The sequence below is a fragment of the Stigmatopora nigra genome, unplaced genomic scaffold, assembly GCF_051989575.1.
Source record: "Stigmatopora nigra isolate UIUO_SnigA unplaced genomic scaffold, RoL_Snig_1.1 HiC_scaffold_24, whole genome shotgun sequence".
Lineage (NCBI taxonomy): Eukaryota > Metazoa > Chordata > Actinopteri > Syngnathiformes > Syngnathidae > Stigmatopora > Stigmatopora nigra.
This window is the reverse complement of record NW_027551603.1, coordinates 1,423,006-1,443,489: the sequence shown is the minus strand read 5'-3', so window position 1 is coordinate 1,443,489 and position 20,484 is coordinate 1,423,006. Positions and strand designations below refer to the sequence as shown.

The 20,484-nt window shown below is 49.6% G+C and overlaps 1 non-coding gene and 70 pseudogenes across 1 annotated transcript; all 71 read left to right on the top strand.

Annotated features, from left to right (window-relative positions):
* Window positions 1-11: 11 nt before the first annotated feature.
* On the top strand, window positions 12-130 carry LOC144182319 (5S ribosomal RNA; annotated as a pseudogene).
* A 56-nt stretch (window positions 131-186) lies between these two features.
* Window positions 187-305, top strand: LOC144190974 (5S ribosomal RNA; annotated as a pseudogene).
* Window positions 306-361: 56 nt separating this feature from the next.
* Window positions 362-480, top strand: LOC144187977 (5S ribosomal RNA; annotated as a pseudogene).
* Window positions 481-536: 56 nt separating this feature from the next.
* Window positions 537-655, top strand: LOC144189476 (5S ribosomal RNA; annotated as a pseudogene).
* Window positions 656-711: 56 nt separating this feature from the next.
* LOC144184491 (5S ribosomal RNA) lies at window positions 712-830 on the top strand (annotated as a pseudogene).
* Window positions 831-886: 56 nt separating this feature from the next.
* On the top strand, window positions 887-1,005 carry LOC144190863 (5S ribosomal RNA; annotated as a pseudogene).
* Window positions 1,006-1,061: 56 nt separating this feature from the next.
* Window positions 1,062-1,180, top strand: LOC144187591 (5S ribosomal RNA; annotated as a pseudogene).
* A 56-nt stretch (window positions 1,181-1,236) lies between these two features.
* On the top strand, window positions 1,237-1,355 carry LOC144189956 (5S ribosomal RNA; annotated as a pseudogene).
* A 56-nt stretch (window positions 1,356-1,411) lies between these two features.
* Window positions 1,412-1,530, top strand: LOC144190972 (5S ribosomal RNA; annotated as a pseudogene).
* A 56-nt stretch (window positions 1,531-1,586) lies between these two features.
* LOC144189023 (5S ribosomal RNA) lies at window positions 1,587-1,705 on the top strand (annotated as a pseudogene).
* Window positions 1,706-1,761: 56 nt separating this feature from the next.
* Window positions 1,762-1,880, top strand: LOC144189475 (5S ribosomal RNA; annotated as a pseudogene).
* Window positions 1,881-1,936: 56 nt separating this feature from the next.
* Window positions 1,937-2,055, top strand: LOC144187976 (5S ribosomal RNA; annotated as a pseudogene).
* A 56-nt stretch (window positions 2,056-2,111) lies between these two features.
* On the top strand, window positions 2,112-2,230 carry LOC144187439 (5S ribosomal RNA; annotated as a pseudogene).
* Window positions 2,231-2,286: 56 nt separating this feature from the next.
* On the top strand, window positions 2,287-2,405 carry LOC144186691 (5S ribosomal RNA; annotated as a pseudogene).
* Window positions 2,406-2,461: 56 nt separating this feature from the next.
* Window positions 2,462-2,580, top strand: LOC144191053 (5S ribosomal RNA; annotated as a pseudogene).
* Window positions 2,581-2,636: 56 nt separating this feature from the next.
* LOC144182799 (5S ribosomal RNA) lies at window positions 2,637-2,754 on the top strand (annotated as a pseudogene).
* A 56-nt stretch (window positions 2,755-2,810) lies between these two features.
* LOC144191841 (5S ribosomal RNA) lies at window positions 2,811-2,929 on the top strand (annotated as a pseudogene).
* A 56-nt stretch (window positions 2,930-2,985) lies between these two features.
* On the top strand, window positions 2,986-3,104 carry LOC144191092 (5S ribosomal RNA; annotated as a pseudogene).
* A 56-nt stretch (window positions 3,105-3,160) lies between these two features.
* LOC144189427 (5S ribosomal RNA) lies at window positions 3,161-3,279 on the top strand (annotated as a pseudogene).
* Window positions 3,280-3,335: 56 nt separating this feature from the next.
* On the top strand, window positions 3,336-3,454 carry LOC144189954 (5S ribosomal RNA; annotated as a pseudogene).
* Window positions 3,455-3,510: 56 nt separating this feature from the next.
* On the top strand, window positions 3,511-3,629 carry LOC144186123 (5S ribosomal RNA; annotated as a pseudogene).
* Window positions 3,630-3,685: 56 nt separating this feature from the next.
* Window positions 3,686-3,804, top strand: LOC144188477 (5S ribosomal RNA; annotated as a pseudogene).
* A 56-nt stretch (window positions 3,805-3,860) lies between these two features.
* On the top strand, window positions 3,861-3,979 carry LOC144182811 (5S ribosomal RNA; annotated as a pseudogene).
* A 56-nt stretch (window positions 3,980-4,035) lies between these two features.
* Window positions 4,036-4,154, top strand: LOC144190300 (5S ribosomal RNA; annotated as a pseudogene).
* Window positions 4,155-4,210: 56 nt separating this feature from the next.
* Window positions 4,211-4,329, top strand: LOC144186110 (5S ribosomal RNA; annotated as a pseudogene).
* Window positions 4,330-4,385: 56 nt separating this feature from the next.
* Window positions 4,386-4,504, top strand: LOC144181722 (5S ribosomal RNA; annotated as a pseudogene).
* A 56-nt stretch (window positions 4,505-4,560) lies between these two features.
* On the top strand, window positions 4,561-4,689 carry LOC144186172 (5S ribosomal RNA; annotated as a pseudogene).
* Window positions 4,690-4,745: 56 nt separating this feature from the next.
* LOC144181819 (5S ribosomal RNA) lies at window positions 4,746-4,864 on the top strand (annotated as a pseudogene).
* Window positions 4,865-4,920: 56 nt separating this feature from the next.
* Window positions 4,921-5,039, top strand: LOC144191911 (5S ribosomal RNA; annotated as a pseudogene).
* A 56-nt stretch (window positions 5,040-5,095) lies between these two features.
* Window positions 5,096-5,214, top strand: LOC144188639 (5S ribosomal RNA; annotated as a pseudogene).
* A 56-nt stretch (window positions 5,215-5,270) lies between these two features.
* LOC144190539 (5S ribosomal RNA) lies at window positions 5,271-5,389 on the top strand (annotated as a pseudogene).
* Window positions 5,390-5,445: 56 nt separating this feature from the next.
* Window positions 5,446-5,564, top strand: LOC144189356 (5S ribosomal RNA; annotated as a pseudogene).
* A 56-nt stretch (window positions 5,565-5,620) lies between these two features.
* On the top strand, window positions 5,621-5,739 carry LOC144183705 (5S ribosomal RNA; annotated as a pseudogene).
* A 3,427-nt stretch (window positions 5,740-9,166) lies between these two features.
* LOC144187792 (5S ribosomal RNA) lies at window positions 9,167-9,285 on the top strand (annotated as a pseudogene).
* A 56-nt stretch (window positions 9,286-9,341) lies between these two features.
* LOC144191202 (5S ribosomal RNA) lies at window positions 9,342-9,460 on the top strand. Its single transcript, XR_013325002.1, has one exon. It is a non-coding gene; the product is annotated as a 5S ribosomal RNA (ribosomal RNA).
* Window positions 9,461-9,516: 56 nt separating this feature from the next.
* LOC144183869 (5S ribosomal RNA) lies at window positions 9,517-9,635 on the top strand (annotated as a pseudogene).
* A 56-nt stretch (window positions 9,636-9,691) lies between these two features.
* Window positions 9,692-9,810, top strand: LOC144188254 (5S ribosomal RNA; annotated as a pseudogene).
* A 56-nt stretch (window positions 9,811-9,866) lies between these two features.
* LOC144189275 (5S ribosomal RNA) lies at window positions 9,867-9,985 on the top strand (annotated as a pseudogene).
* A 56-nt stretch (window positions 9,986-10,041) lies between these two features.
* LOC144191052 (5S ribosomal RNA) lies at window positions 10,042-10,160 on the top strand (annotated as a pseudogene).
* A 56-nt stretch (window positions 10,161-10,216) lies between these two features.
* LOC144182797 (5S ribosomal RNA) lies at window positions 10,217-10,334 on the top strand (annotated as a pseudogene).
* A 56-nt stretch (window positions 10,335-10,390) lies between these two features.
* LOC144191840 (5S ribosomal RNA) lies at window positions 10,391-10,509 on the top strand (annotated as a pseudogene).
* Window positions 10,510-10,565: 56 nt separating this feature from the next.
* Window positions 10,566-10,684, top strand: LOC144191090 (5S ribosomal RNA; annotated as a pseudogene).
* Window positions 10,685-10,740: 56 nt separating this feature from the next.
* On the top strand, window positions 10,741-10,859 carry LOC144189426 (5S ribosomal RNA; annotated as a pseudogene).
* Window positions 10,860-10,915: 56 nt separating this feature from the next.
* LOC144189953 (5S ribosomal RNA) lies at window positions 10,916-11,034 on the top strand (annotated as a pseudogene).
* A 56-nt stretch (window positions 11,035-11,090) lies between these two features.
* Window positions 11,091-11,209, top strand: LOC144186121 (5S ribosomal RNA; annotated as a pseudogene).
* Window positions 11,210-11,265: 56 nt separating this feature from the next.
* On the top strand, window positions 11,266-11,384 carry LOC144188475 (5S ribosomal RNA; annotated as a pseudogene).
* A 56-nt stretch (window positions 11,385-11,440) lies between these two features.
* Window positions 11,441-11,559, top strand: LOC144182810 (5S ribosomal RNA; annotated as a pseudogene).
* A 56-nt stretch (window positions 11,560-11,615) lies between these two features.
* LOC144190299 (5S ribosomal RNA) lies at window positions 11,616-11,734 on the top strand (annotated as a pseudogene).
* Window positions 11,735-11,790: 56 nt separating this feature from the next.
* On the top strand, window positions 11,791-11,909 carry LOC144186109 (5S ribosomal RNA; annotated as a pseudogene).
* A 56-nt stretch (window positions 11,910-11,965) lies between these two features.
* On the top strand, window positions 11,966-12,084 carry LOC144181721 (5S ribosomal RNA; annotated as a pseudogene).
* A 56-nt stretch (window positions 12,085-12,140) lies between these two features.
* On the top strand, window positions 12,141-12,269 carry LOC144186171 (5S ribosomal RNA; annotated as a pseudogene).
* A 56-nt stretch (window positions 12,270-12,325) lies between these two features.
* LOC144181817 (5S ribosomal RNA) lies at window positions 12,326-12,444 on the top strand (annotated as a pseudogene).
* Window positions 12,445-12,500: 56 nt separating this feature from the next.
* On the top strand, window positions 12,501-12,619 carry LOC144191910 (5S ribosomal RNA; annotated as a pseudogene).
* Window positions 12,620-12,675: 56 nt separating this feature from the next.
* LOC144191795 (5S ribosomal RNA) lies at window positions 12,676-12,794 on the top strand (annotated as a pseudogene).
* A 56-nt stretch (window positions 12,795-12,850) lies between these two features.
* LOC144189355 (5S ribosomal RNA) lies at window positions 12,851-12,969 on the top strand (annotated as a pseudogene).
* Window positions 12,970-13,025: 56 nt separating this feature from the next.
* On the top strand, window positions 13,026-13,144 carry LOC144191197 (5S ribosomal RNA; annotated as a pseudogene).
* Window positions 13,145-16,571: 3,427 nt separating this feature from the next.
* LOC144189274 (5S ribosomal RNA) lies at window positions 16,572-16,690 on the top strand (annotated as a pseudogene).
* A 55-nt stretch (window positions 16,691-16,745) lies between these two features.
* Window positions 16,746-16,864, top strand: LOC144182295 (5S ribosomal RNA; annotated as a pseudogene).
* A 56-nt stretch (window positions 16,865-16,920) lies between these two features.
* On the top strand, window positions 16,921-17,039 carry LOC144183562 (5S ribosomal RNA; annotated as a pseudogene).
* Window positions 17,040-17,095: 56 nt separating this feature from the next.
* LOC144190272 (5S ribosomal RNA) lies at window positions 17,096-17,214 on the top strand (annotated as a pseudogene).
* Window positions 17,215-17,270: 56 nt separating this feature from the next.
* Window positions 17,271-17,389, top strand: LOC144188093 (5S ribosomal RNA; annotated as a pseudogene).
* Window positions 17,390-17,445: 56 nt separating this feature from the next.
* Window positions 17,446-17,564, top strand: LOC144191706 (5S ribosomal RNA; annotated as a pseudogene).
* Window positions 17,565-17,620: 56 nt separating this feature from the next.
* Window positions 17,621-17,739, top strand: LOC144182563 (5S ribosomal RNA; annotated as a pseudogene).
* Window positions 17,740-17,795: 56 nt separating this feature from the next.
* On the top strand, window positions 17,796-17,924 carry LOC144186437 (5S ribosomal RNA; annotated as a pseudogene).
* A 56-nt stretch (window positions 17,925-17,980) lies between these two features.
* On the top strand, window positions 17,981-18,099 carry LOC144182087 (5S ribosomal RNA; annotated as a pseudogene).
* Window positions 18,100-18,155: 56 nt separating this feature from the next.
* On the top strand, window positions 18,156-18,274 carry LOC144189505 (5S ribosomal RNA; annotated as a pseudogene).
* Window positions 18,275-18,330: 56 nt separating this feature from the next.
* LOC144190403 (5S ribosomal RNA) lies at window positions 18,331-18,449 on the top strand (annotated as a pseudogene).
* A 56-nt stretch (window positions 18,450-18,505) lies between these two features.
* LOC144190582 (5S ribosomal RNA) lies at window positions 18,506-18,624 on the top strand (annotated as a pseudogene).
* A 56-nt stretch (window positions 18,625-18,680) lies between these two features.
* Window positions 18,681-18,799, top strand: LOC144188474 (5S ribosomal RNA; annotated as a pseudogene).
* Window positions 18,800-18,857: 58 nt separating this feature from the next.
* On the top strand, window positions 18,858-18,976 carry LOC144182975 (5S ribosomal RNA; annotated as a pseudogene).
* A 56-nt stretch (window positions 18,977-19,032) lies between these two features.
* On the top strand, window positions 19,033-19,151 carry LOC144191334 (5S ribosomal RNA; annotated as a pseudogene).
* The last annotated feature ends 1,333 nt before the right edge of the window (window positions 19,152-20,484 follow it).

The window sequence follows — 20,484 nt, the reverse complement described above, 5'->3', positions numbered from 1 at the left end:
AGAGCATTACCGCTCACGGCCATACCACCCTGAAAAGGCCCGATCTCGTCCGATCTTGGAAGCCAAGCATTGTTCGGCCTGTTTAGTACCTGATTGGGAGACCGCTTGGGAATACCAGGTGCTGTGAGCATTATACCCCGCATCTTTTTCGACATTTCATGGGTGTCCATCTGCAAGAACAGTACAGCTCACGGCCATACCACCCTGAAAGAGCCCGATCTCGCCCGGTCTCGGAAGCCAAGCATGGTTCGGCCTGGTTAGTACCTGATTGGGAGGCCGCTTGGGAATACCAGGTGCTGTGAGCATCATACCCCGCATCTTTTTCGACATTTCATGGGTGTCCATCTGCTAGTGCAGTACCGCTCACGGCCATACCACCCTGAAAAGGCCCGATCTCGTCCGATCTCGGGAGCCAAGCATGGTTCGGCCTGGTTAGTACCTGATTGGGAGACCGCTTGGGAATACCAGGTGCTGTGAGCATCATACCCAGCATCTTTTTCGACATTTCATGGGTGTCCATCTGCAAGAGCAGTACCGCTCACGGCCATACCACCCTGAAAAGGCCCGATCTCGTCCGATCTCGGAAGCCACGCATGGTTCGGCCTGGTTAGTACCTGATTGGGAGACCGCTTGGGAATACCAGGTGCTGTGAGCATCATACCCCGCATCTTTTTCGACATTTCATGGGTGTCCATCTGCAAGAGCAGTACCGCTCACAGCCATACCACCCTGAAAAGGCCCGATCTCGCCCGATCTCGGGAGCCAAGCATCGTTCGGCCTGGTTAGTACCTGATTGGGAGACCGCTTGGGAATACCAGGTGCTGTGGGCATCATACCCCGCATCTTTTTCGACATTTCATGGGTGTCCATCTGCTAGTGCAGTACCGCTCACGGCCATACCACCCTGAAAAGGCCCGATCTCGTCCGATCTCGGCAGCCAAGCATGGTTCGGCCTGTTTAGTACCTGATTGGGAGACCGCTTCGGAATACCAGGTGCTGTGAGCATCATACCCCGCATCTTTTTCGACATTTCATGGGTGTCCATCTGCTAGTGCAGTACCGCTCACGGCCATACCACCCTGAAAAGGCCCGATCTCGTCCGATCTCGGAAGCCAAGCATGGTTCGGCCTGTTTAGTACCTGATTGGGAGACCGCTTGGGAATACCAGGTGCTGTGAGCATCATACCCCGCATCTTTTTCGACATTTCATGGGTGTCCATCTGCGAGAGCATTACCGCTCACGGCCATACCACCCTGAAAAGGCCCGATCTCGTCCGATCTTGGAAGCCAAGCATGGTTCGGCCTGTTTAGTACCTGATTGGGAGACCGCTTGGGAATACCAGGTGCTGTGAGCATCATACCCCGCATCTTTTTCGACATTTCATGGGTGTCCATCTGCAAGAACAGTACCGCTCACGGCCATACCACCCTGAAAGAGCCCGATCTCGCCCGGTCTCGGAAGCCAAGCATGGTTCGGCCTGGTTAGTACCTGATTGGGAGGCCGCTTGGGAATACCAGGTGCTGTGAGCATCATACCCCGCATCTTTTTCGACATTTCATGGGTGTCCATCTGCTAGTGCAGTACCGCTCACGGCCATACCACCCTGAAAAGGCCCGATCTCGTCCGATCTCGGGAGCCAAGCATGGTTCGGCCTGGTAAGTACCTGATTGGGAGACCGCTTGGGAATACCAGGTGCTGTGAGCATCATACCCAGCATCTTTTTCGACATTTCATGGGTGTCCATCTGCAAGAGCAGTACCGCTCACGGCCATACCACCCTGAAAAGGCCCGATCTCGTCCGATCTCGGAAGCCACGCATGGTTCGGCCTGGTTAGTACCTGATTGGGAGACCGCTTGGGAATACCAGGTGCTGTGAGCATCATACCCCGCATCTTTTTCGACATTTCATGGGTGTCCATCTGCAAGAGCAGTACCGCTCACGGCCATACCACCCTGAAAAGGCCCGATCTCGTCCGATCTCGGGAGCCAAGCATGGTTCGGCCTGGTTAGTACCTGATTGGGAGACCGCTTGGGAATACCAGGTGCTGTGAGCATCATACCCAGCATCTTTTTCGACATTTCATGGGTGTCCATCTGCAAGAGCAGTACCGCTCACGGCCATACCACCCTGAAAGGGCCCGATCTCGTCCGATCTCGGAAGCCAAGCATGGTTCGGCCTGGTTAGTACCTGATTGGGAGACCGCTTGGGAATACCAGGTGCTGTAAGCATCATACTCAGCATCTTTTTCGACATTTCATGGGTGTCCATCTGCAAGAGCAGTACCGCTCACCGCCATACCACCCTGAAAAGGCCCGATCTCGTCCGATCTCGGAAGCCACGCATGGTTCGGCCTGTTTAGTACCTGATTGGGATACCGCTTGGGAATACCAGGTGCTGTAAGCGTCATACCCAGCGTCTTTTTCGACATTTCATGGGTGTCCATCTGCAAGAGCAGTACCGCTCACGGCCATACCACCCTGAAAAGGCCCGATCTCGTCCGATCTCGGAAGCCACGCATGGTTCGGCCTGTTTAGTACCTGATTGGGAGACCGCTTGGGAATACCAGGTGCTGTGAGCATCATACCCCGCATCTTTTTCGAGATTTCATGGGTGTCCATCTGCTAAAGCAGGACCGCTCACGGCCATACCACCCTGAAAAGGCCCGATCTCGTCCGATCTCGGCAGCCAGCATGGTTCGGCCTGGTTAGTACCTGATTGGGAGACCGCTTGGGAATTCCAGGTGCTGTGAGCATCATACCGCGCATCTTTTTCGACATTTCATGGGTGTCCATCTGCTAGTACAGTACCGCTCACGGCCATACCACCCTGGAAAGGCCCGATCTCGTCCGATCTCGGAAGCCAAGCATGGTTCAGCCTGGTTAGTACCTGATTGGGAGACCGCTTGGAAATACCTGGTGCTGTGAGCATCATACCCCGCATCTTTTTCGACATTTCATGGGTGTCCATCTGCTAGTGCAGTACCGCTCACGGCCATACCACCCTGAAAAGGCCCGATCTCGTCCGATCTCGGTAGCCAAGCATGGTTCGGCCTGTTTAGTACCTGATTGGGAGACCGCTTCGGAATACCAGGTGCTGTGAGCATCATACCCCGCATCTTTTTCGACATTTCATGGGTGTCCATCTGCTAGTGCAGTACCGCTCACGGCCATTCCACCCTGAAAAGGCCCGATCTCGTCCGATCTCGGAAGCCAAGCATGGTTCGGCCTGTTTAGTACCTGATTGGGAGACCGCTTGGGAATACCAGGTGCTGTGAGCATCATACCCCGCATCTTTTTCGACATTTCATGGGTGTCCATCTGCCAGTGCAGTACCGCTCACGGCCATACCACCCTGAAAAGGCCCGATCTCGTCCGATCTTGGAAGCCAAGCATGGTTCGGCCTGTTTAGTACCTGATTGGGAGACCGCTTGGGAATACCAGGTGCTGTGAGCATCATACCCCGCATCTTTTTCGACATTTCATGGGTGTCCATCTGCAAGAGCGGTACCGCTCACGGCCATACCACCCTGAAAAGGCCCGATCTCGTCTGATTTTGGAAGCCAAGCATGCTTCGGCCTGTTTAGTACCTGATTGGGAGACCGCTTGGGAATACCAGGTGCTGTGAGTATCATACCCCGCATCTTTTTCGACATTTCATGGGTGTCCATCTACACGAGCAGTACCGCTCACGGCCATACCACCCTGAAAAGGCCCGATCTCGCCCGATCTCGGAAGCCAAGCATGGTTCGGCCTGGTTAGTACCTGATTGGGAGACCGCTTGGGAATACCAGGTGCTGTGAGCATCATACCCCGCATCTTTTTCGACATTTCATGGGTGTCCATCTGCTAGTGCAGTACCGCTCACGGCCATACCACCCTGAAAAGGCCCGATCTCGTCCGATCTCGGAAGCCAAGCATGGTTCGGCCTGTTTAGTACCTGATTGGGAGACCGCTTGGGAATACCAGGTGCTTTAAGCATCATACCCCGCATCTTTTTCGACATTTCATGGGTGTCCATCTGCTAGTGCAGTACCGCTCACGGCCATACCACCCTGAAAAGGCCCGATCTCGTCCGATCTCGGAAGCCAAGCATGATTCGGCCTGTTTAGTACCTGATTGGGAGACCGCTTGGGAATACCAGGTGCTGTGAGCATCATACCCCGCATCTTTTTTGACATTTCATGGGTGTCCATCTGCAAGAGCAGTACCGCTCACGGCCATACCACCCTGAAAAGGCCCGATCTCGTCCGATCTAGGCAGCCAAGCATGGTTCAGCCTGGTTAGTACCTGATTGGCAGACCGCTTGGGAATACCAGGTGCTGTGAGCATCATACCCAGCATCTTTTTCGACATTTCATGGGTGTCCATCTGCTAGTGCAGTACCGCTCACGGCCATACCACGCTGAAAAGGCCCGATCTCGTCCGATCTCGGAAGCCAAGCATGGTTCGGCCTGTTTAGTACCTGATTGGGAGACTGCTTGGGAATACCAGGTGCTGTGAGCATCATACCCCGCATCTTTTTTGACATTTCATGGGTGTCCATCTGCAAAAGCAGTACCGCTCACGGCCATACCACCCTGATAAGGCCCGATCTCGCCTGATCTCGTCCGATCTCGGCAGCCAAGCATGGTTCGGCCTGGTTAGTACCTGATTGGGAGACCGCTTGGGAATACCAGGTGCGGTGAGCATCATACCCCGCATCTTTTTCGACATTTCATGGGTGTCCATCTGCTAGTGCAGTACCGCTCACGGCCATACCTCCCTGAAAAGGCCCGATCTCGTCCGATCTCGGAAGCCAAGCATGGTTCGGCCTGGTTAGTACCTGATTGGGAGTCCGCTTGGGAATACCAGGTGCTGTGTACATCATACCCCGCATCTTTTTCGACATTTCATGGGTGTCCATCTGCTAGAGCAGTACCGCTCACGGCCATACCACCCTGAAAAGGCCCGATCTCGTCCGATCTCGGAAGCCAAGCATGGTTAGACTTGTTTAGTACCAGATTGGGAGACCGCTTGGGAATACCGGGTGCTGTGAGAACCATGCCCCGCATCTTTTTCGACATTTCATGGGTGTCCATCTGCTAGTGCAGTACCGCTCACGGCCATACCACCCTGAAAAGGCCCGATCTCGTCCGATCTCGGAAGCCAAGCATGGTTTGGCCTGGTTAGTACCTGATTGGGAGACCGCTTGGGAATACCAGGTGCTGTGAGCATCATACCCCGCATCTTTTTCGACATTTCATGGGTGTCCATCTGCAAGGGCAGTACTGCTCACGGCCATACCACCCTGAAAAGGCCAGATCTCGTCCGATCTCGGAAGCCAAGCATGGTTCGGCCTGTTTAGTACCTGATTGGGAGACCGCTTGGGAATACCAGGTGCTGTGAGCATCATACCCCGCATCTTTTTTGACATTTCATGGGTGTCCATCTGCAAAAGCAGTACCGCTCACGGCCATACCACCCTGAAAAGGCCCGATCTCGTCCGATCTCGTAAGCCAAGCATGGTTCGGCCTGGTTAGTACCTGATTGGGAGACCGCTTGGGAATACCAGGTGCTGTGAGCATCATACCCCGCATCTTTTTCGACATTTCATGGGTGTCCATCTGCAAGAGCAGTACCGCTCACGGCCATACCACCCTGAAAAGGCCCGATCTCGTTCGATCTCGGAAGCCAAGCATGGTACGGCCTGGTTAGTACCTGATTGGGAGACCGCTTGGGAATACCAGGTGCTGTGAGCATCATACCCCGCACCTTTTTCGACATTTCATGGGTGATCTATCTGAAATCCAGATCAAATTCTGGATTTCAGATAGATCAGTTGTCATCATGCACCTTTTACCAAGACTGGACCTATAGTAGGACTTAGATGGAGAGCTATCTTAAAAAGAACATGTCCTCATTACTTGGGGGAGAAACAAAGGATCCAAAATCACTCAGAGCTGTCAGGAGTGGTTGGATTGCCTTTCCTGGCATGACGTCACGATAACTATCAGCTGTCACTAATTACGTGATTAAATTATTTTTGGTATTTAAGCATTATGATTTTCTGTGGACGCGGTTGGATCGACTGGTTAAGTTCTGGTTTCGTTTCCTGTTAATCCTCGTAGTAATTGCTGTTTCCATTGACGCCACGCCGCATGTTCAGTTCGTTTGTAATGAGTGGTCAAGCCAAGTTGTTTAAGTTATGTTACCCCGTTTATTAAATCAACCAACAAGAGCTACAGATCTGCCTCACCTTTCCAATTACTTCGGCGACTCTGCATCTGGGTTCAACTTACCCTACGATCGCGTCGCACTACGCGGTGAAATCGTAACAGCACGATCCAACCATTATGGACCCAGCGGAGCGCCACCCACGCTCGCGCCGACGCACTCGGCGACGCAAACCATCCACCTCGAAGACACCGGACTGCTTGGAATGTATAAGAAACCCCTCAGAATCGTTTAGGAATTTTGTAATGGACACACCGTGGTGCGGGGCTCTCAGGCACATCATTTCTAGAGATGAGCCACAGCTGGTAGAAGAGTTAGAGCCGCAGCGTACTCATACGCCCCACCACTGCTATGCACGTCGCCCTGGGAAGCCTTTACCGTTTCATCATGATGCCCAGGTGCGTACAACCACCAGAGAGCGCCCAAGTTATCTTATGCCTATGCCCAGAGGAATTGATTCACCATGGAGGGAGCCTGAAGATTCTGGTGAGGAGGACACCCGTTGAGGAAGTTCCCCACGGCCAGCAGCGTGGCCAGGATCTTCTTGAAGGTCCGGTTGCCGGCCAGCTGCTCCATGCCCAACTTCAGGTCAAACAGGGGCTCGGCGATCTCCTGCTCGAGTGCCTCATAGTTGAGTTTGAAAGACCACAGCTGCAGGCGGGGGGTCAAGGCGGTGACGGAAGCCAGGCCCGAGAGGAATTCCTCGGCCGTCCCCAGGGGAACGTCGGGATTGGCCGAGCGAGCCTCGCGGATCTTCTGCTTCTCCTCCTCTGTGGGCGTCATGCTCAGGATCTTCTCCACACCCTCCTTGTTGATGGCAAAGTCGTCAAAGTTGAGGATGGCGCTCTTGATGACGTGAACGGCGGGCAGGACCGTCATCCCGATGTTGATGGCGGTGCTCCGCTTGGAGTCCAGAACCAGGATCTCGGACTTTTTGCTCTCTGGCGCTTTCTTGGCCCATGGCGTCTCTTTGGCCCTGGACTCAAAGAGGTGCTCCAGCTTCCCCATGTCCACTTGGACCTTGTCCAGTGACGCCAAAAATAATCTAATCACGTAATTAGTGACAGCTGATAGTTATCGTGACGTCATGCCAGGAAAGGCAATCCAACCACTCCTGACAAGAGCATCAAATAAAGACAATTTGTCGGTCTTTCGGGAACAGATGTTCTTGAAAAATAACCCTTTCGCTATGATTTCTAGAATTTTACTGACATAATGCAAGTGCATTCGCAGCTAGCCCTCAGAGATAAAATGAGTTGGATTTCCATCTCCAACAATACCAGCCGTTATGTTATTTGAGGTTCTTGATCTGAATGAATTAAATGACCTCCGGTATGCAGTACAACTGTAGAGCAATTACTTTAAATTATGTTCATTCTTTTGTCCCCCGCCTGGTGCCCGTAGATAGCTGGGATAGGCCTTAGCACCCCCCGTGACCCTTGTGAGGATAAGCGGTTGAGAGAATGAATGAATGAAAGAATACTAAACAATGTCTTTCACATGACGATCAATTATACTAAACAATTACTATTAGTTTAAGCATGTGAAACTATGATAAAATATGATTTGGATTTTACAGCATGTTTTCGTAACCTGTTTTATGTTTATTTATATAAACAATAGACACCTTGTAAAGCATTGCTGTTGCTTCACATGTATTTCTTAGGGGCCTAACATTCAACCACATCTAAGCAGCAGTACTTGTAGACTTGCATTCTGTGAAGCGCAAAGTGTCCTTCTGTTCTAAAGAGACAGAACAGCAAGAAAAGGACTCTGTGCAACCTTCTTTACTCTGTAACAGCGGGATGATGCTTTTTGTGTAGAAAGGATGGAGTACAAAGTGTAAGCGAATGAGTGGAAAGTACTGCAGACAATGTATGACTGTTTTTTTCTATTTTTTTTCCGTGCAGTTGAGGAGTGTAGTTTGCAAGATCCAGCATGCCAGTACTATTGAATGCTGGGTATTTTGCTGAGCCTTCTTTAAAAATTACTTCTCTTATCATGTAAAAGTAGTGATATCTGAACAGACAGAAGAATACTCAGTCATTTTCTTCTTAAAAAAATAAAAATAAAATACTTGTGGTTGCTAGAGTTATACAGTAAAAAAGGGGTGTGTGCATGTGGTGGTGGAGCAATATAATTTTAGTTTCAGTGAAATGAAAAATCTACAATAGTGTTCCAATAAACTGGTGGTTATTGAAGTGCTATACCAATTGAATGTAATTTCTGGTAAAATTCTGTAGCTCCAGTGTTTAACCATAAATCCTATGTGATTTTTTGTTTTACAGTATAAAATGTGAAAACACTTATAAATCCCATTTAAATTCAGTGAATTCATTTAGTTGTGCTGCCACTACAACATTGCACCCAATCGGTTAGTCTTTAATTGAATCTGATTACCAGTCGATTTGAATTGAATGACTTGACCCCGCTGAGATATTTTCTCTAAAAGAATAATGGAGTTGCTTATTTGACTATTTAGTATTGTTATTTTGTTATCTTTTTGCATTTGGTGCTTTTTTTAAACATCTACTACTTTACATTATAATTGCTTGATCTGAGGTAGTTGGGTTGTAAAGGTTTAAATCAAAATTCAAAGTACGGTAATACACATATATACACACGATGCAACAGATGTGCAGTCCATTTGCAGCGTCCAGAAGTAAAACAACATGTGAAAATTGAGTGTATAGAGTGCAAAAAGTCTTACTGCAATCAAGCTGACTTTACTCCTTTGTTATTATTGCTGACTCAAAGACAAATACCAATTTGGCCTGAAATGCACAAAAGTAAAACATAGCTGTATATATTCCTGCCTTTTCCCCCCTCTTTTATAACCTGAATATTCCAACTGACTTTGAATAATGTCAAATCCCAATTGATTTGGGTAGCAGGTGTAGAAGGTCGAATTAATACTTTAGCTCATGGGTGTCCATCTGCAAGAGCAGTACCGCTCACGGCCATACCACCCTGAAAAGGCCTGATCTCGTCCGATCTCGGAAGCCAAGCATGGTTCGGCCTGGTTAGTACCTGATTGGGAGACCGCTTGGGAATACCAGGTGCTGTGAGCATCATACCCCGCATCTTTTTCGACATTTCATGGGTGTCCATCTGCTAGTGCAGTACCGCTCACGGCCATACCACCCTGAAAAGGCCCGATCTCGTCCGATCTTGGAAGCCAAGCATGGTTGGGCCTGGTTAGTACCTGGTTGGGAGACCGCTTGGGAATACCAGGTGCTGTGAGCATCATACCCCGCATCTTTTTCGACATTTCATGGGTGTCCATCTGCAAAAGCAGTACCGCTCACGGCCATACCACCCTGAAAAGGCCCGATCTCGCCCGATCTCGGAAGCCAAGCATGGTTAGACTTGTTTAGTACCAGATTGGGCGACCGCTTGGGAATACCAGGTGCTGTGAGAACCATGCCCCGCATCTTTTTCGACATTTCATGGGTGTCCATCTGCTTGTGCAGTACCGTTCACGGCCATACCACCCTGAAATGGCCCGATCTCGTCCGATCTCGGAAGCCAAGCATGGTTCGGCCTGGTTAGTACCTGATTGGGAGACCGCTTGGGAATACCAGGTGCTGTGAGCACCATACCCCGCATCTTTTTCGACATTTCATGGGTGTCCATCTGCAAGAGCAGTACCGCTCACGGCCATACCACCCTGAAAAGGCCCGATCTCCTCCGATCTCGGAAGCCAAGCATGGTTCGGCCTGTTTAGTACCTGATTGGGAGACCGCTTGGGAATACCAGGTGCTGTGAGCAGCATACCCCGCATCTTTTTCGACATTTCATGGGTGTCCATCTGCAAGAGCAGTACCGCTCACGGCCATACCACCCTGAAAAGGCCCGATCTCGTCCGATCTCGGAAGCCACGCATGGTTCGGCCTGTTTAGTACCTGATTGGGAGACCGCTTGGGAATACCAGGTGCTGTGAGCATCATACCCCGCATCTTTTTCGAGATTTCATGGGTGTCCATCTGCTAAAGCAGGACCGCTCACGGCCATACCACCCTGAAAAGGCCCGATCTCGTCCGATCTCGGCAGCCAGCATGGTTCGGCCTGGTTAGTACCTGATTGGGAGACCGCTTGGGAATTCCAGGTGCTGTGAGCATCATACCGCGCATCTTTTTCGACATTTCATGGGTGTCCATCTGCTAGTACAGTACCGCTCACGGCCATACCACCCTGGAAAGGCCCGATCTCGTCCGATCTCGGAAGCCAAGCATGGTTCAGCCTGGTTAGTACCTGATTGGGAGACCGCTTGGAAATACCTGGTGCTGTGAGCATCATACCCCGCATCTTTTTCGACATTTCATGGGTGTCCATCTGCTAGTGCAGTACCGCTCACGGCCATACCACCCTGAAAAGGCCCGATCTCGTCCGATCTCGGTAGCCAAGCATGGTTCGGCCTGTTTAGTACCTGATTGGGAGACCGCTTCGGAATACCAGGTGCTGTGAGCATCATACCCCGCATCTTTTTCGACATTTCATGGGTGTCCATCTGCTAGTGCAGTACCGCTCACGGCCATTCCACCCTGAAAAGGCCCGATCTCGTCCGATCTCGGAAGCCAAGCATGGTTCGGCCTGTTTAGTACCTGATTGGGAGACCGCTTGGGAATACCAGGTGCTGTGAGCATCATACCCCGCATCTTTTTCGACATTTCATGGGTGTCCATCTGCCAGTGCAGTACCGCTCACGGCCATACCACCCTGAAAAGGCCCGATCTCGTCCGATCTTGGAAGCCAAGCATGGTTCGGCCTGTTTAGTACCTGATTGGGAGACCGCTTGGGAATACCAGGTGCTGTGAGCATCATACCCCGCATCTTTTTCGACATTTCATGGGTGTCCATCTGCAAGAGCGGTACCGCTCACGGCCATACCACCCTGAAAAGGCCCGATCTCGTCTGATTTTGGAAGCCAAGCATGCTTCGGCCTGTTTAGTACCTGATTGGGAGACCGCTTGGGAATACCAGGTGCTGTGAGTATCATACCCCGCATCTTTTTCGACATTTCATGGGTGTCCATCTACACGAGCAGTACCGCTCACGGCCATACCACCCTGAAAAGGCCCGATCTCGCCCGATCTCGGAAGCCAAGCATGGTTCGGCCTGGTTAGTACCTGATTGGGAGACCGCTTGGGAATACCAGGTGCTGTGAGCATCATACCCCGCATCTTTTTCGACATTTCATGGGTGTCCATCTGCTAGTGCAGTACCGCTCACGGCCATACCACCCTGAAAAGGCCCGATCTCGTCCGATCTCGGAAGCCAAGCATGGTTCGGCCTGTTTAGTACCTGATTGGGAGACCGCTTGGGAATACCAGGTGCTTTAAGCATCATACCCCGCATCTTTTTCGACATTTCATGGGTGTCCATCTGCTAGTGCAGTACCGCTCACGGCCATACCACCCTGAAAAGGCCCGATCTCGTCCGATCTCGGAAGCCAAGCATGATTCGGCCTGTTTAGTACCTGATTGGGAGACCGCTTGGGAATACCAGGTGCTGTGAGCATCATACCCCGCATCTTTTTTGACATTTCATGGGTGTCCATCTGCAAGAGCAGTACCGCTCACGGCCATACCACCCTGAAAAGGCCCGATCTCGTCCGATCTAGGCAGCCAAGCATGGTTCAGCCTGGTTAGTACCTGATTGGCAGACCGCTTGGGAATACCAGGTGCTGTGAGCATCATACCCAGCATCTTTTTCGACATTTCATGGGTGTCCATCTGCTAGTAGAGTACCGCTCACGGCCATACCACGCTGAAAAGGCCCGATCTCGTCCGATCTCGGAAGCCAAGCATGGTTCGGCCTGTTTAGTACCTGATTGGGAGACTGCTTGGGAATACCAGGTGCTGTGAGCATCATACCCCGCATCTTTTTTGACATTTCATGGGTGTCCATCTGCAAAAGCAGTACCGCTCACGGCCATACCACCCTGATAAGGCCCGATCTCGCCTGATCTCGTCCGATCTCGGCAGCCAAGCATGGTTCGGCCTGGTTAGTACCTGATTGGGAGACCGCTTGGGAATACCAGGTGCGGTGAGCATCATACCCCGCATCTTTTTCGACATTTCATGGGTGTCCATCTGCTAGTGCAGTACCGCTCACGGCCATACCTCCCTGAAAAGGCCCGATCTCGTCCGATCTCGGAAGCCAAGCATGGTTCGGCCTGGTTAGTACCTGATTGGGAGTCCGCTTGGGAATACCAGGTGCTGTGTACATCATACCCCGCATCTTTTTCGACATTTCATGGGTGTCCATCTGCTAGAGCAGTACCGCTCACGGCCATACCACCCTGAAAAGGCCCGATCTCGTCCGATCTCGGAAGCCAAGCATGGTTAGACTTGTTTAGTACCAGATTGGGAGACCGCTTGGGAATACCGGGTGCTGTGAGAACCATGCCCCGCATCTTTTTCGACATTTCATGGGTGTCCATCTGCTAGTGCAGTACCGCTCACGGCCATACCACCCTGAAAAGGCCAGATCTCGTCCGATCTCGGAAGCCAAGCATGGTTCGGCCTGTTTAGTACCTGATTGGGAGACCGCTTGGGAATACCAGGTGCTGTGAGTATCATACCCCGCATCTTTTTCGACATTTCATGGGTGTCCATCTGCAAAAGCAGTACCGCTCACGGCCATACCACCCTGAAAAGGCCCGATCTCGTCCGATCTCGTAAGCCAAGCATGGTTCGGCCTGGTTAGTACCTGATTGGGAGACCGCTTGGGAATACCAGGTGCTGTGAGCATCATACCCCGCATCTTTTTCGACATTTCATGGGTGTCCATCTGCAAGAGCAGTACCGCTCACGGCCATACCACCCTGAAAAGGCCCGATCTCGTTCGATCTCGGAAGCCAAGCATGGTACGGCCTGGTTAGTACCTGATTGGGAGACTGCTTGTGAATACCAGGTGCTGTGAGCATCATACCCCGCACCTTTTTCGACATTTCATGGGTGATCTATCTGAAATCCAGATCAAATTCTGGATTTCAGATAGATCAGTTGTCATCATGCACCTTTTACCAAGACTGGACCTATAGTAGGACTTAGATGGAGAGCTATCTTAAAAAGAACATGTCCTCATTACTTGGGGGAGAAACAAAGGATCCAAAATCACTCAGAGCTGTCAGGAGTGGTTGGATTGCCTTTCCTGGCATGACGTCACGATAACTATCAGCTGTCACTAATTACGTGATTAAATTATTTTTGGTATTTAAGCATTATGATTTTCTGTAGACGCGGTTGGATCGACTGGTTAAGTTCTGGTTTCGTTTCCTGTTAATCCTCGTAGTAATTGCTGTTTCCATTGACGCCACGCCGCATGTTCAGTTCGTTTGTAATGAGTGGTCAAGCCAAGTTGTTTAAGTTATGTTACCCCGTTTATTAAATCAACCAACAAGAGCTACAGATCTGCCTCACCTTTCCAATTACTTCGGCGACTCTGCATCTGGGTTCAACTTACCCTACGATCGCGTCGCACTACGCGGTGAAATCGTAACAGCACGATCCAACCATTATGGACCCAGCGGAGCGCCACCCACGCTCGCGCCGACGCACTCGGCGACGCAAACCATCCACCTCGAAGACACCGGACTGCTTGGAATGTATAAGAAACCCCTCAGAATCGTTTAGGAATTTTGTAATGGACACACCGTGGTGCGGGGCTCTCAGGCACATCATTTCTAGAGATGAGCCACAGCTGGTAGAAGAGTTAGAGCCGCAGCGTACTCATACGCCCCACCACTGCTATGCACGTCGCCCTGGGAAGCCTTTACCGTTTCATCATGATGCCCAGGTGCGTACAACCACCAGAGAGCGCCCAAGTTATCTTATGCCTATGCCCAGAGGAATTGATTCACCATGGAGGGAGCCTGAAGATTCTGGTGAGGAGGACACCCGTTGAGGAAGTTCCCCACGGCCAGCAGCGTGGCCAGGATCTTCTTGAAGGTCCGGTTGCCGGCCAGCTGCTCCATGCCCAACTTCAGGTCAAACAGGGGCTCGGCGATCTCCTGCTCGAGTGCCTCATAGTTGAGTTTGAAAGACCACAGCTGCAGGCGGGGGGTCAAGGCGCTGACGGAAGCCAGGCCCGAGAGGAATTCCTCGGCCGTCCCCAGGGGAACGTCGGGATTGGCCGAGCGAGCCTCGCGGATCTTCTGCTTCTCCTCCTCTGTGGGCGTCATGCTCAGGATCTTCTCCACACCCTCCTTGTTGATGGCAAAGTCGTCAAAGTTGAGGATGGCGCTCTTGATGACGTGAACGGCGGGCAGGACCGTCATCCCGATGTTGATGGCGGTGCTCCGCTTGGAGTCCAGAACCAGGATCTCGGACTTTTTGCTCTCTGGCGCTTTCTTGGCCCATGGCGTCTCTTTGGCCCTGGACTCAAAGAGGTGCTCCAGCTTCCCCATGTCCACTTGGACCTTGTCCAGTGACGCCAAAAATAATCTAATCACGTAATTAGTGACAGCTGATAGTTATCGTGACGTCATGCCAGGAAAGGCAATCCAACCACTCCTGACAAGAGCATCAAATAAAGACAATTTGTCGGTCTTTCGGGAACAGATGTTCTTGAAAAATAACCCTTTCGCTATGATTTCTAGAATTTTACTGACATAATGCAAGTGCATTCGCAGCTAGCCCTCAGAGATAAAATGAGTTGGATTTCCATCTCCAACAATACCAGCCGTTATGTTATTTGAGGTTCTTGATCTGAATGAATTAAATGACCTCCGGTATGCAGTACAACTGTAGAGCAATTACTTTAAATTATGTTCATTCTTTTGTCCCCCGCCTGGTGCCCGTAGATAGCTGGGATAGGCCTTAGCACCCCCCGTGACCCTTGTGAGGATAAGCGGTTGAGAGAATGAATGAATGAAAGAATACTAAACAATGTCTTTCACATGACGATCAATTATACTAAACAATTACTATTAGTTTAAGCATGTGAAACTATGATAAAATATGATTTGGATTTTACAGCATGTTTTCGTAACCTGTTTTATGTTTATTTATATAAACAATAGACACCTTGTAAAGCATTGCTGTTGCTTCACATGTATTTCTTAGGGGCCTAACATTCAACCACATCTAAGCAGCAGTACTTGTAGACTTGCATTCTGTGAAGCGCAAAGTGTCCTTCTGTTCTAAAGAGACAGAACAGCAAGAAAAGGACTCTGTGCAACCTTCTTTACTCTGTAACAGCGGGATGATGCTTTTTGTGTAGAAAGGATGGAGTACAAAGTGTAAGCGAATGAGTGGAAAGTACTGCAGACAATGTATGACTGTTTTTTTCTATTTTTTTTCCGTGCAGTTGAGGAGTGTAGTTTGCAAGATCCAGCATGCCAGTACTATTGAATGCTGGGTATTTTGCTGAGCCTTCTTTAAAAATTACTTCTCTTATCATGTAAAAGTAGTGATATCTGAACAGACAGAAGAATACTCAGTCATTTTCTTCTTAAAAAAATAAAAATAAAATACTTGTGGTTGCTAGAGTTATACAGTAAAAAAGGGGTGTGTGCATGTGGTGGTGGAGCAATATAATTTTAGTTTCAGTGAAATGAAAAATCTACAATAGTGTTCCAATAAACTGGTGGTTATTGAAGTGCTATACCAATTGAATGTAATTTCTGGTAAAATTCTGTAGCTCCAGTGTTTAACCATAAATCCTATGTGATTTTTTGTTTTACAGTATAAAATGTGAAAACACTTATAAATCCCATTTAAATTCAGTGAATTCATTTAGTTGTGCTGCCACTACAACATTGCACCCAATCGGTTAGTCTTTAATTGAATCTGATTACCAGTCGATTTGAATTGAATGACTTGACCCCGCTGAGATATTTTCTCTAAAAGAATAATGGAGTTGCTTATTTGACTATTTAGTATTGTTATTTTGTTATCTTTTTGCATTTGGTGCTTTTTTTAAACATCTACTACTTTACATTATAATTGCTTGATCTGAGGTAGTTGGGTTGTAAAGGTTTAAATCAAAATTCAAAGTACGGTAATACACATATATACACACGATGCAACAGATGTGCAGTCCATTTGCAGCGTCCAGAAGTAAAACAACATGTGAAAATTGAGTGTATAGAGTGCAAAAAGTCTTACTGCAATCAAGCTGACTTTACTCCTTTGTTATTATTGCTGACTCAAAGACAAATACCAATTTGGCCTGAAATGCACAAAAGTAAAACATAGCTGTATATATTCCTGCCTTTTCCCCCCTCTTTTATAACCTGAATATTCCAACTGACTTTGAATAATGTCAAATCCCAATTGATTTGGGTAGCAGGTGTAGAAGGTCGAATTAATACTTTAGCTCATGGGTGTCCATCTGCAAGAGCAGTACCGCTCACGGCCATACCACCCTGAAAAGGCCCGATCTCCTCCGATCTCGGAAGCCAAGCATGGTTCGGCCTGTTTAGTACCTGATTGGGAGACCGCTTGGGAATACCAGGTGCTGTGAGCAGCATACCCGCATCTTTTTCGACATTTCATGGGTGTCCATCTGCAAAAGCAGTACCGCTCACGGCCATACCACCCTGAAAAGGCCCGATCTCGTCCGATCTCGGCAGCCAAGCATTGTTCGGCCTGGTTAGTACCTGATTGGGAGACCGCTTGGGAATACCAGGTGCAGTGAGCATCATACCCCGCATCTTTTTCGACATTTCATGGGTGTCCATCTGCTAGTGCAGCACCGCTCACGGCCATACCACCCTGAAAAGGCCCGATCTTGTCCGATCTCGGAAGCCAAGCATAGTTCGGCCTGGTTTGTACCTGATTGGGAGACCGCTTGGGAATACCAGGTGCTGTGGGCATTATACCCCGCATCTTTTTCGACATTTCATGGGTGTCCATCTGCTAGTGCAGTACCGCTCACGGCCATACCACCCTGAAAAGGCCCGATCTCGTCCGATCTCGGCAGCCAAGCATGGTTTGGCCTGTTTAGTACCTGATTGGGAGACCGCTTCGGAATACCAGGTGCTGTGAGCATCATACCCCGCATCTTTTTCGACATTTCATGGGTGTCCATCTGCTAGTGCAGTACCGCTCACGGCCATACCACCCTGAAAAGGCCCGATCTCGTCCGATCTCGGAAGCCAAGCATGGTTCGGCCTGATTAGTACCTGATTGGGAGACCGCTTGGGAATACCAGGCGCTGTGAGCATCATACCCCGCATCTTTTTCGACATTTCATGGGTGTCCATCTGCAGGAGCAGTACTGCTCACGGCCATACCACCCTGAAAAAGCCCGATTTAGTCCGATCTCGGAAGCCAAGCATGGTTCGGCCTGGTTAGTACCTGATTGGGAGACCGCTTGGGAATACCAGGTGCTGTGAGTATCATACCCCGCATCTTTTTCGACATTTCATGGGTGTCCATCTGCTAGTGCAGCACCGCTCACGGCCATACCACCCTGAAAAGGCCCGATCTCGTCCGATCTCGGAAGACAAGCATGATTCGGCCTGGTTAGTACCTGATTGGGAGACCGCTTGGGAATACCACGTGCTGTGAGCATCATACCCTGCATCTTTTTTGACATTTCATGGGTGTCCATCTGCTAGTGCAGTACCGCTCACAGCCATACCACCCTGAAAAGGCCCGATCTCGTCCGATCTCGTCCGATCTCGGCAGCCAAGCATGGTTCGGCCTGGATAGTACCTGATTGGGAGACCGCTTGGGAATACCACGTGCTGTGAGCATCATACCCCGCATCTTTTTCGACATTTCATGGGTGTCCATCTGCAAAAGCAGTACCGCTCACGGCCATACCACCCTGAAAAGGCCCGATCTCGCCCGATCTCGGAAGCCAAGCATGTTTCGGCCTGGTTAGTACCTGATTGGGAGACCGTTTGGGAATACCAGGTGCTGTGAGCATCATACCCCGCATCTTTTTCGACATTTCATGGGTGTCCATCTGCTAGTGCAGTACCGCTCACGGCCATACCACCCTGAAAAGGCCCGATCTCGTCCGATCCCGGAAGCCAAGCATGGTTCGGCCTGGTTAGTACCTGATTGGGAGACCGCTTGGGAATACCAGGTGCTGTGAGCATCATACCCCGCATCTTTTTCGACATTTCATGGGTGTCCATCTGCTAATGCAGTACCGCTCACGGCCATACCACCCTGAAAAGGCCCGATCTCGTCCGATCTCGGAAGCCAAGCATGGTTCGGCCTGGTTAGTACCTGATTGGGAGACCGCTTGGGAATACCAGGTGCTGTGAGCATCATACCCCGCATCTTTTTCGACATTTCATGGGTGTCCATCTGCAAGAACAGTACCGCTCACGGCCATACCACCCTGAAAAGGCCCGATCTCGCCCGATCTCGGAAGCCAAGCATGGTTCGGCCTGGTTAGTACCTGATTGGGAGATCGCTTGGGAATACCAGGTGCTGTGAGCATCATACCCCGCATCTTTTTCGACATTTCATGGGTGTCCATCTGCTAGTGCAGTACCGCTCACGGCCATACCACCCTGAAAAGGCCCGATCTCGCCCGATCTCGGAAGCCAAGCATGGTTCGGCCTGGTTAGTACCTGATTGGGAGACCGCTTGGGAATACCAGGTGCTGTGAGCATCATAACCCGCATCTTTTTCGACATTTCATGGGTGTCCATCTGCAAGAGCAGTACCGCTCACATGGCCATACCACCCTGAAAAGGCCCGATCTCGTCCGATCTCGGAAGCCAAGCATGGTTCGGCCTGGTTAGTACCTGATTGGGAGACCGCTTGGGAATACCAAGTGCTGTGAGCTTCATACCCCGCATCTTTTTCGACATTTCATGGGTGTCCATCTGCAAAAGCAGTACCGCTCACGGCCATACCACCCTGAAAAGGCCCGATCTCGTCCGATTTCGGAAGCCAAGCATGGTTCGGCCTGGTTAGTACCTGATTGGGAGACCGCTTGGGAATACCAAGTGCTGTGAGCATCATACCCCGCATCTTCTTCGACATTTCATGGGTGTCTGTTGGGTTTGTTCTGTTTTACTATTATAATAGTTATATTAATTCATTTCTTTATTAAATCATTCTCTTTCTTTTCTCTGTATTAATTCATTACTTTGTTAAATCATTCTCTTTCTGTTTTTCAAAAGTGTTGAGGTCACACCAAGTCATCTTTAACCTGGACAGCCTGTTCCAGGATGGTTATACAGATAATCCACCCAATCTGGGTCCTTGAGATTTGGTGGGCCCTTGGTGACGAGGACAGGGCTATTCGGACAATAACAAGAATATTGTTATCGTTATGTAACCGTACACTTCGGGTTTTTCTGTATGTAACGACTATATGATTATGATTATATTATATGATTCTTAGGTCAAGGAGGTTGTATAATTACTCTAATCTACATGTTGTTAGGTCTAGTCCCTGTTTTTGTTATGAGTAAAATACTTTGATTGTTATTGTAGTCCCAGATGTTGTTTTTACTCATACGTGATGGAATGATCAACAACTCTGTAACTTGTGACCATAAGAATGGGACGAAAACGTCTATTCGGGAAGACGTTCGGAAGTTGTAAGGTGACACTTGCTGTAACGCTCCCCTCCGGAGGCTTTTATCTGTTGTATCCATTTCTATTTAATTAAATGTCAATAATTGAATAAGATGTCTTCCTGCAGTTATTGATAATTATGGACGAAGGTAATTATTAATGAACCTGACATTTTGGTCCTTCTGAGCCATGGAGGTCAATATACCGGAGCGAGAAACCAGGCGCTGCTGTTCGACATCTGGTAAGTGACCGTGCGCACGGCGTCTTCAAAACCCTTGGTGGGCCGGAGTTTTTCGACGGGGGCGCCTGGATTCTCGGCGGTTGAAGACTTTTCCTGCTGGAGGGAGACATCTGATGGATCTCGGGTAAGTCCACATTAATGTCTGCATGTTGTGAAGGTGTTTCCAAATGCGTTAAAGGGACATTGTATGTGAGGTCCATTGTTGGGCTGGTTTCGCGTCCTGGGTGACGGCGATAAAACCCTGTGTTTATACTAGTCAATGGCAGGTACGGTGGGGCACTTTGCTGGAAAGTGTCCTGTGTCTCAGGGGTAGGCACGAATATATTGTACTAGAGATACAATATTGGGGCCGGGGAGTGTCCTGTGTCTAAAGGGTAGGCACGAATATACGTTGTATGGTGTTTGTGTGGTTTCTGCAGTAAAATTAGGAAAGGCCTAGGAGATACAGTCGATACAGTCGAATAGATAATAATAATATTAATAATAATAATAAATAATAGAGTTAACTGTGTGAGGCACACGAACTC